Source organism: Lepus europaeus, chromosome 5 (genome assembly GCF_033115175.1).
Source record: "Lepus europaeus isolate LE1 chromosome 5, mLepTim1.pri, whole genome shotgun sequence".
Classification (NCBI taxonomy): domain Eukaryota; kingdom Metazoa; phylum Chordata; class Mammalia; order Lagomorpha; family Leporidae; genus Lepus; species Lepus europaeus.
Window position 1 is genome coordinate 97,733,344 of NC_084831.1, and position 9,290 is coordinate 97,742,633.

The 9,290-nt window shown below is 35.6% G+C and overlaps 1 pseudogene; it reads left to right on the forward strand.

The window, feature by feature from the left end:
- The first annotated feature begins 800 nt into the window (after positions 1-800).
- LOC133759155 (pancreatic alpha-amylase-like) lies at positions 801-8,236 on the forward strand (annotated as a pseudogene).
- Positions 8,237-9,290: the final 1,054 nt, after the last annotated feature.

The following is a 9,290-nucleotide window of genomic DNA, read 5'->3' on the forward strand; positions in this document are numbered from 1 at the left end:
AGCAGACACTTGAGCAATGGTTGTTGAATGAATGGATAAAATTTTTCTCAGCTGTACTATTATCATCTCTCCTAGAATTTCCATTACTATAAAATGAAGATGGATGTGAATACATTTATTTAGTATTGTATTAGGTACAAGAAATATTTGACTACAGGAAAAAACCAACATTTCCACCACAGAACTTACTATTATAGTCCCCGTAATAAAGACATGATTTGATGCAGGGTAACCAAGTTCTCTCTCTTTAAATTCCAAGTAGTTTCCTAAATCCTAATGCAGACTTTTTGGTAGCTAAAAATTTAGGTTGGGATAGAAATAAGAATTAGATAGAATATTCTATTCTTTTATATTTTTTAATTATATTATGTTTTAATAATTATATTATGTTATAAATTGTTATATTTTTATCAATGGTTAAAGCAATATTATGAATATGATTCCGTTGGCTTAGTTATATTCCTTCTGTTACTGAAGGTAAATGGACGATCTAATCCTAATTAAATAAAACATGAATAATTACTTTTTAGATATATATAATGCCAGGTGTTTGAAAAAGCCAATATTCCCAATATAAGAAAAATCAGTAGTTCTATGAGGCCATTTAGATTATTTTCCTGGGAGATCTTATGAATGTTCTTCAGCTGTTGCATGGACATTGTTATTGATAATCTTTTTCAGATAATGAATACACAACTTGTACTCCAAGTATTTATTCATATTAACATTTACTTTGCATCATGTGCTTTTACAGGAATATAAATAGCTCCTAGAAAGAACATCTATCAGCTGAAAGCAAAATGAAGATCTTTCTGTTGCTTTCTGCCCTTGGGTTCTGCTGGGCACAGTATTGCCCACATACCAAAGAGGGACGCACATCTATTGTCCACCTGTTTGAGTGGCGCTGGGTTGATATTGCCAAGGAATGTGAGCGATACTTGGCTCCCAATGGATTTGGAGGAGTTCAGGTGAGTTTTGTTCATGGGATCAATGGCAGTGTTTGCTATGTTTATAACGAATTGTATTCTGATCAACATCTCCGAAGTGTGGTAAAGTGCGGTTTTATATGAATGTATTCTCAATAAAACAGTTTTGTGTAGAAGAACAAATTTAGTACTTTGGCAACTTTTATTTGGTTTCTGATAGAATCTTTCCCCAGCAGGATATATTTGATGTGTTAATAATATTTTAGTTGTTTCTTAAGAAATGCAACTACATAAAAGTTGAGAAATACTTGTTGGCTAGTTTCTGGAACATTCAGCAGTATACATAAAAGTATAATTTGACACTTATTGATACATTTCATATTTTAGGTCTCTCTACCCAGTGAGAACGTTGTAGTTACCAACCCTTTTAGACTTGGTGGGAAAGATACCAACCGATTAGTTATAAAATATGCACCAGATCTGGAAATGAAGATGAATTCAGAGACATGGTGAAGAGATGCAACAATGTCGGTGTAAGTGAAGTTTCCTTTACAATTTTGGAGGAAACTAATTTTTCTCAGTCATCTCTTGCTGTTTGAGCAGAAAGATTTCCATATTTTAAACTGTTAAATTTCACCCCATACCTTAGCTATAACTCAAAATTTGCATTGTACTATGTTCAAATTGCATAAATGTTTTTGTAGGCACAATTTATCTACTAAAGAAGAGATAAGTTAAAGTTTAAAGCAGAATTCATTTTTTTTATTTTTTAAAGATTTTATTTATTTATTTGAGAGGTGGAGTTACAGACAGTGAGAGGGAGAGACAGAGAGAAAGGTCTTTCGTCCATTGATTCACTTTCCAAATAGCCGCAATGGCCGGATCTGTGCTGATCTGAAACCAGGAGCCAGAGCTTCTTCTGGGTCTCCCACGTGGGTGCAGGGCCCCGAAGACTTGGGCCATCTTCTACTGCTCTCCCAGGGCACAGCAGAGAGCTGGACTGAAAGAGGAGCAGCCAGGACTAGAACCGGCGCCCCTATGGAATGCTGGCACCACAGGCAGAGGATTAACCTACTGAGCCATGGGGCCAGTCCTGAAGAATTTATTTGTAAAGCATAAAGATTTTCTTTTTTAAGATTTATTTATTTATTTGAGAGTCAGAGTTACACAGAGAGAGGAGAGGCAGAGAGAGAGGGAGAGAGTCTTCCATCCGATGGTTCACTCCCTAGATGGTCGCAACAGCGGGAGCTGTGGAGATCCGAAGCCAGGAGCCAGGAGCTTCTTCCAGGTCTCCCACATGGGTGCAGGGGGCCAAGGACTTGGGCCATCTTCCACTGGTTTCCCAGGCCACAGCAGAGAGTTGGATCAGAAGTGGAGCAGCCAGGTCTTGAACCAACGCCCATATGGGATGCCAGTGCTTCAGGCCAGGGTTTTTTCTAATGGAGCCTCAGCACGGGCCCCAGCATAAACATTTTCGAAAAACATTTTTGTTTTTAGGAAATGGATTCCCTTTACAATCATTTTTATATGACTATGTCTCCATCTGAAATTCCTAGGTCATTTTCCACATTGGTTTTTCATACAAAATAGTTATCTTCCCTCTTTAATGAGGAATGTAATGAGAGACTAATATCTGCTGTCTTGTTTTCAGGTACTCAGCATAGCATAGAGGCTAACCTCTTCTTTCCCAATAATCTCTCCTGTTTCAATTGAAACCTATTTCCTCAAAAATTGCAATTTTTATGTCTTCTTCATTATGACAGTTTCTTGTCTGTCAAGTTATCATTCATGTAAATACATAGTGGATGAAATGTTGATAAGGGTTGTTATTAGTTTTGCTTCATGTTTCACTTTTGTTTTTGTAGAAAATTTATAAAATATCAGAAATCATTTTGCGTTTTATTTGTGTGCTGTATTTCATATTGAATAATGGTTTAGCTTTCTGCCTCTCTGTAAGTCAAACTGAAGTGGACACCTTGTTTTTCAGGTCCGTATTTATGTGGATGCTGTAATTAATCATATGTGTGGTGACAGTCGAGGTGCAGGAACACACAGTACCTGTGGGAGTTACTTCAATGCTCAAACCAGGGATTTTCCAGCTGTCCCATACTCTGGTTGGGATTTTAATGATGGTAAATGTAAAAGTGGAAGTGGAGGCATTGAGAGCTATCAAGACATTTATCAGGTAATTTTTCAAAAATTAGTAATATGAGTAAAGTATTATCTGTATCTTAAATTAGACACATGTAGCTCATTGAACTCCATTTCGATTATGAGTGTAGATTCTTTGGGAAAACATGTTACCAAGTTTGACTGTTTAAAAATACACACTCAAGGCCGTCGCCATGGCTCAACATGCTAATCCTCGGCCTAGCGGCGCCTGCACACCGGCTTCTAGCCCTGGTCGGGGCACCGGATTCTGTCCCGGTTGCCACTCTTCCAGGCCAGCTCTCTGCTGTGGCCCAGGAGGGCAGTGGAGGATGGCCCAAGTGCTTGGGCCCTGCACCCCATGGGAGACGAGGAGAAGCACCTGGCTCCTGCCATCGGATCAGTGCGGTGGGCTGGCCGCAGCACGCTGGCCGCGGCGGCCATTGGAGGGTGAACCAATGGCAAAGGAAGACCTTTCTCTCTGTCTTTCTCTCTCTCAATATCTCTGCCTGTCAAAAATTAAAAAAAAAATACACACTCAAATCAATGTTCGAAAGATTATACCAATTAAAAAATCTCATCTGCTACATTTCATAAATTCCCCATTTTTATACTAGGAAATTTTTAAAAGATATGTCTGTAGTGCCCAATGCAAAGAAGGCACTATAGATGTATCTGTTGGCAAATATGTTCATCAAAAACCAAATAGATTCTCAAGTTAAAGGTGATGTTTTATGAATCACAAATTTTCAACCTCAACAGGTCAGAGATTGTCGTCTGACTGGTCTTCTTGATCTTGCATTGGAAAAAGATTATGTGCGTTCCACTCTTGCCGCGTACTTGAACCGTCTCATTGACATTGGTGTCGCAGGGTTCAGACTGGATGCGTGTAAGCATATGTGGCCTGGAGACATAAAGGCGGTTTTGGAAAAGCTGAACTATCTAAACACAACGTGGTTCTGTCCAGGAAGTAAACCTTTCATTTACCAAGAGGTATGTTAATACGTATAAGTGAAGTTAAAATAGTATAATTTATTGGATTAGAAACTGGGTTAATGATAATGTTTTTATCTTGGTTGTCTTTGGGGAATTGCCAATGAGTTGATATTCATCAAATCTTGATAATTGTTGTCAAATAATATATGCTGTGTTAGTTTGAACTGTTATTATCATTTATGTGGGAGACTAAATTAGGTCGGTATTCTCTCAGCACAACAGATCACCTTGTCTTTTTTTTTTTTTTTTTTTGACAGGCAGAGTGGACAGTTAGAGAGAGAGAGAGAGACAGAGAGAAAGGTCTTCCTTTGCCTTTGGTTCATGCTCCAATGGCCGCTCCAAAGCCAGGAGCCAGGTGCTTCTCCTGGTCTCCCATGGGGTGCAGGGCCCAGGGACTTTGGCCATTCTCCAAGGGCCACTCCTGGGCCACAGCAGAGAGCTGGCCTGGAAGAGGGGCAACCGTGACAGAATCCGGCACCCTGACTGGGACTAGAAGCCTGTGTGCCGGCGCCATAGGCAGAGGATTAGCCTATTTTGGCCGCCGTGCCAGCTATTTTTCATTCTATTTTGTAACATACGTGTTATCCAAAAAGTCAGAATCACCCTATGAGCATAACGGTTTGGACAATAAAATTACACAGCCTTTATCCATTCTCTATCAATGTTAATGTATTCACTAAAATGCTTCAAAAACCTCTTGTAAAGTGGTATTTACCCCTATATTTCTACTAGGTAATTGATCTGGGTGGTGAGCCAATTACAAGTAGTGAGTACTTCGGAAATGGCCATGTGACAGAATTCAAGTACGGTGCAAAATTAGGCACGGTTATTCGCCGGTGGAATGGAGAGAAGATGTCTTACCTAAAGTAAATGACCTATTATTTGTCACTTGAGTCATGTCTCACACCTACTGGTGTTACTGCCCAAATAAAAATTATCTTCTTAGAAGCTCCCTTTTTGGACAAATGCCAGAGTCAATTATTTTAAGGGTTAGTTTTCTCCAAGCTAAATAATCATCTTTTAAAAAAAATTTATAATGCCAATTGCAAAGAAGTTTGTCTAGAAACACAAAACATCATCTGCATTTTTTTACCTACATGTTTTATGAGCATACTGGATTAGCGTATTGTTTTTATACATGATAAAATAAAACTGGATTATTAAAATGAACTTAACATTTACAAAGTACTTAAAATGTGGCCATACTATGAATTGAATTGTACTATATCAATTAATTTGATCTGTGAAAATGCTTTACAGGGAAATTAAGAATTGAAGGCTCATTCTAATGCATTTTTTTCCACATAATATGATAGGGATGTTGACCATTCTGAAGTCTATTTAAATTATAATATACTGATGATTCTATAACAACTTTTTGAAAACAAAAGATACTATCTATAACATCAATGGAATATAAGTAATTCACATATGTATAAAAATGGAATTATTTGGAAATTAAATATTTATTATAAAATGGCACAGAATATGCATTTATTTAGAGAAAATCTATACGACAGTGCTTTATAGAAACCCAATTGGATTACTATAAAGCTATTGTAAAAGGCTACATATATTTACATATCTTACTACTTCTTAAATAGGAACTGGGGAGAAGGCTGGGGATTTATGCCTTCTGACAGAGCACTTGTCTTTGTGGATAACCACGACAATCAACGAGGACATGGAGCTGGAGGAGCATCTATTCTTACATTCTGGGATGCTAGGTAGGAAACAGAATACGTTTGTTTTTTAATATATCTATGAAAAATTATATCCCTTGATAATATAATTTTGTAACTTTCAGACTGTATAAAATGGCAGTTGGATTTATGCTTGCTCATCCATATGGAGTCACACGAGTAATGTCAAGCTACCGGTGGTCAAGAAATATTGTGAACGGACAAGTAAGCTTTAAGTTGTTCAGGATACCTTTTTTTCTCAAGAAAGAAGGAAGTTTTTTGATATTACATGAATATATTGCATTCAATATTTACTAATTCAATATTTATTAAATACAAGCATAATGTAATACAGTGGATATTAAAGAAGTAAAAGTCATGTTTTCCATTTTCAAAAGTGTAGAAACTGTTTCAGAGATATGACAAATATTCACTCCCCAGTAAGAAAAAAAAACATTTAAAACTAAGATAAACATCAGGCAATATGTGCTTCTCTAACTAAAGGGTTGGTGTTCTAAATAAAGACTACAGGAGACTTAAGAATCAGGACAGGATGGGTTTGGAATAATAGAAAATAAAAAGGAAAATACACATTTGTTAAAACTGTGAATTATTTGCTATTTGTGTTTCTAATTAAGGATACTAACGATTGGATGGGACCACCAAACGATAATGGTGTAACTAAGGAAGTAACTATCAACGCAGATACTATTTGTGGCAATGGCTGGGTCTGTGAGCATAGGTGGCGCCAAATAGGGTGGGACTGTTTATTTTGAGATTTTCTCTAATAGTAAAATGTATTTAAACTGTAGCAGTGTAAGGATACCACCATTTTAAATGATGCTGTGCTTGCTTTTAGGAACATGGTCATTTTCCGTAATGTAGTGGATGGCCAGCCTTTCAGTAACTGGTGGGATAATGGTAGCAATCAAGTGGCTTTTGGAAGAGGAAACAAAGGATTCATTGTCTTTAACAATGATGACTGGTAAGTAGATATCAATTTAAGAGTGTAGCTTAAACTTGTATATTGTTGGTTTATTCGTTTCCTGCTTATTAACTTGTTTTATTTGAAAATCTTTTAACGAGGTATTTAAGGAAACATATATCAGAATAGGGAGAAAATGATATCCTGATGGCTCTTACTCCTTTGTTCTCCCATTTTTATAATAGTTTTTTTTTCAAGTTTTATTATGTGCATCCTTGCAAAATCATGTGCTTATACAATATCTAATAAAAACCTATAAATGCTCTCTCTCACACACACACACACGATCTACACATTCATAATATAGTTATTGTAGGTGTTTTGCAATCTCATGTAGTCCTGATTTTTTTTTTATCATGGCAAAAATTTTCCTTAGTACTGGAATACGGTTTTTTTTGTTTTTTGTTTTTTTTCTCCTGGCACTTTTTCTCCACCCCTCCTCAATCTGATTGTTTGGTACACCTTTTTTACTTTTCTATAACAAATTTGATATTTTATAGCAAAATGTAGAAGTATACACCTTATGGCTAATGATTTGCTTCTGGATGTTTTTAATATTTAGTTCTGAAACTTCTTGTTGTTGGCCTTTCATTTATTATTCTTGAATCCTGACATATGGAACCTTATCTCGAAATACTTTGCCAGCAGTTGAAATGTCTCAGCCAAGTCTAACCGCTACCCATGAGCAGCTCCTTCTAGCGTACATTGTATTTTACTGGCCAATTATATGTAAATAGATAAATAAGACAACCCTATCTCATTTTTAACACAGGAGCACATCGCTATTTCTTTATTTTCTGCCATTTCTGAAATGTAAAACCAAAATATTCAAGAAAGCTTTATATTTCAAATTATGTCCTTCACAGAAATATTAGATTATTTTTACATCCACACAAATTATTTTTAGCATCTTTAGAGCTTTTTGAAGAAATAATCCCATTGAATTTTTAAAAATGCCCAATATTTTAATAAATTCCATTGAGGACAAATTTAAAATATTAATTCTACCAGAGCTAGTATTTATATAAAAGAAGCAATTTCTGCAAATCTTCACTCATATTCTTCAGCCTTCAATTTTTAGTGATATTCATTACTGAGTATATAATACTGGCTCTTCTGCGAGATTGGCTTTGGTCCTGAGGGAGCTTTTCACATACATTGGAAATGTGTTTGTTTTGGATATTTTTCTGATTGAAATTTTGACTGCTTAGTTTTATGCCACAGAGTTAATTATTTGCTTGGGAGATGGTCTGTATTCTTGCATTTAATTACAGTGAACTGAAAGTAAATGTTCAGTTTTATTTTACAGGTCATTATCTTCAACTTTGCAAACTGGTCTTCCTGGTGGCACATACTGTGATGTCATTCCTGGAGATAAAAGTGGTAACGGTTGCACAGGAATTAAAGTCTCTGTTTCCAGTGATGGCAAAGCTTACTTTTCTATTAGCAACTCTGCTGAAGATCCATTCATTGCAATTCATGTTGATGCAAAATTATAAAATTCAAATAAAATACTTTTAGCAAAACAATGATGAGGTGTGTTCTATTCATTAATTTTTAGTAAAATCTGTAATAACTAGGGGGTTAATTTGCCACTTGTGATGCTTGCATCCCATGTAGGAGTGCCTGTGCAAGACTCGACTGCTCCATTTATTATCTAATTTCCTGCTAATGTGCCTGAAAGACAGTGGAAAATGGCCTAAATCCTTGGGTACCTGTTACCCATGTGGGAGACAGTTCTGGTTTTAGCTTGTCTTGGACCTAGCTTTTGTGGACATTTGGAGAGTGACAGCAGATGGAAGGTCTCTCTCTCTGTCTGTGTGTGTGTGTGTATGTGTCTACCTTTTTGTTTTTGTGTCTGTCACTCTCTCTTTCAAATAAACCAATAAATAATATTTCATGTATAATATAATAAATAATAATGTATAATACATAATAAATACATAATAAATATAATAAATAATATTTCATGTATAATAAAATTCCATGTATAATAATGGGATAATTACAATTCACATGCCAGGATATTTTAGAAGATCATTTTAATCTGTTTTTCAATGTCTAAGAATGCAAAATGGCATCCTGACAAATACAATTGTTGTCGTTAATTCTATTTTTCTAGCTATTTTTCTCTAATTTATGTCTGTCTGTAATTCTGTCAGAGTGGTTTCATCAACTAGTCAGGGAGAATTGGTATGATAATGATTAGCATGCAAACATAATCTGTATGATTTGTGCAAAATGAAAACATTTTGTGATAGAGTTGAAAAATATAAGAAATTAAATTATACAACATATCATGCTTAATTAAATTAAAAGGAATAGTCTACTTTATATTCTATCCTCTTTTCCATTTTCTTCTTAATGGCTTTGACTTAACTGTGTCTGGCTTTTTATTCCTTCTCTTACTCTTATTCTCTAACATCGATGTTTATTTAGGATCTTTGTGACATCATGTACTCTGAATTTTCTTCCTAACCCATTAGTTTTTTGTTGACTTTAAATATGGGAATTGTTAGTCTGTCACCTTTAACTTCTTATAGATTTCAGTTA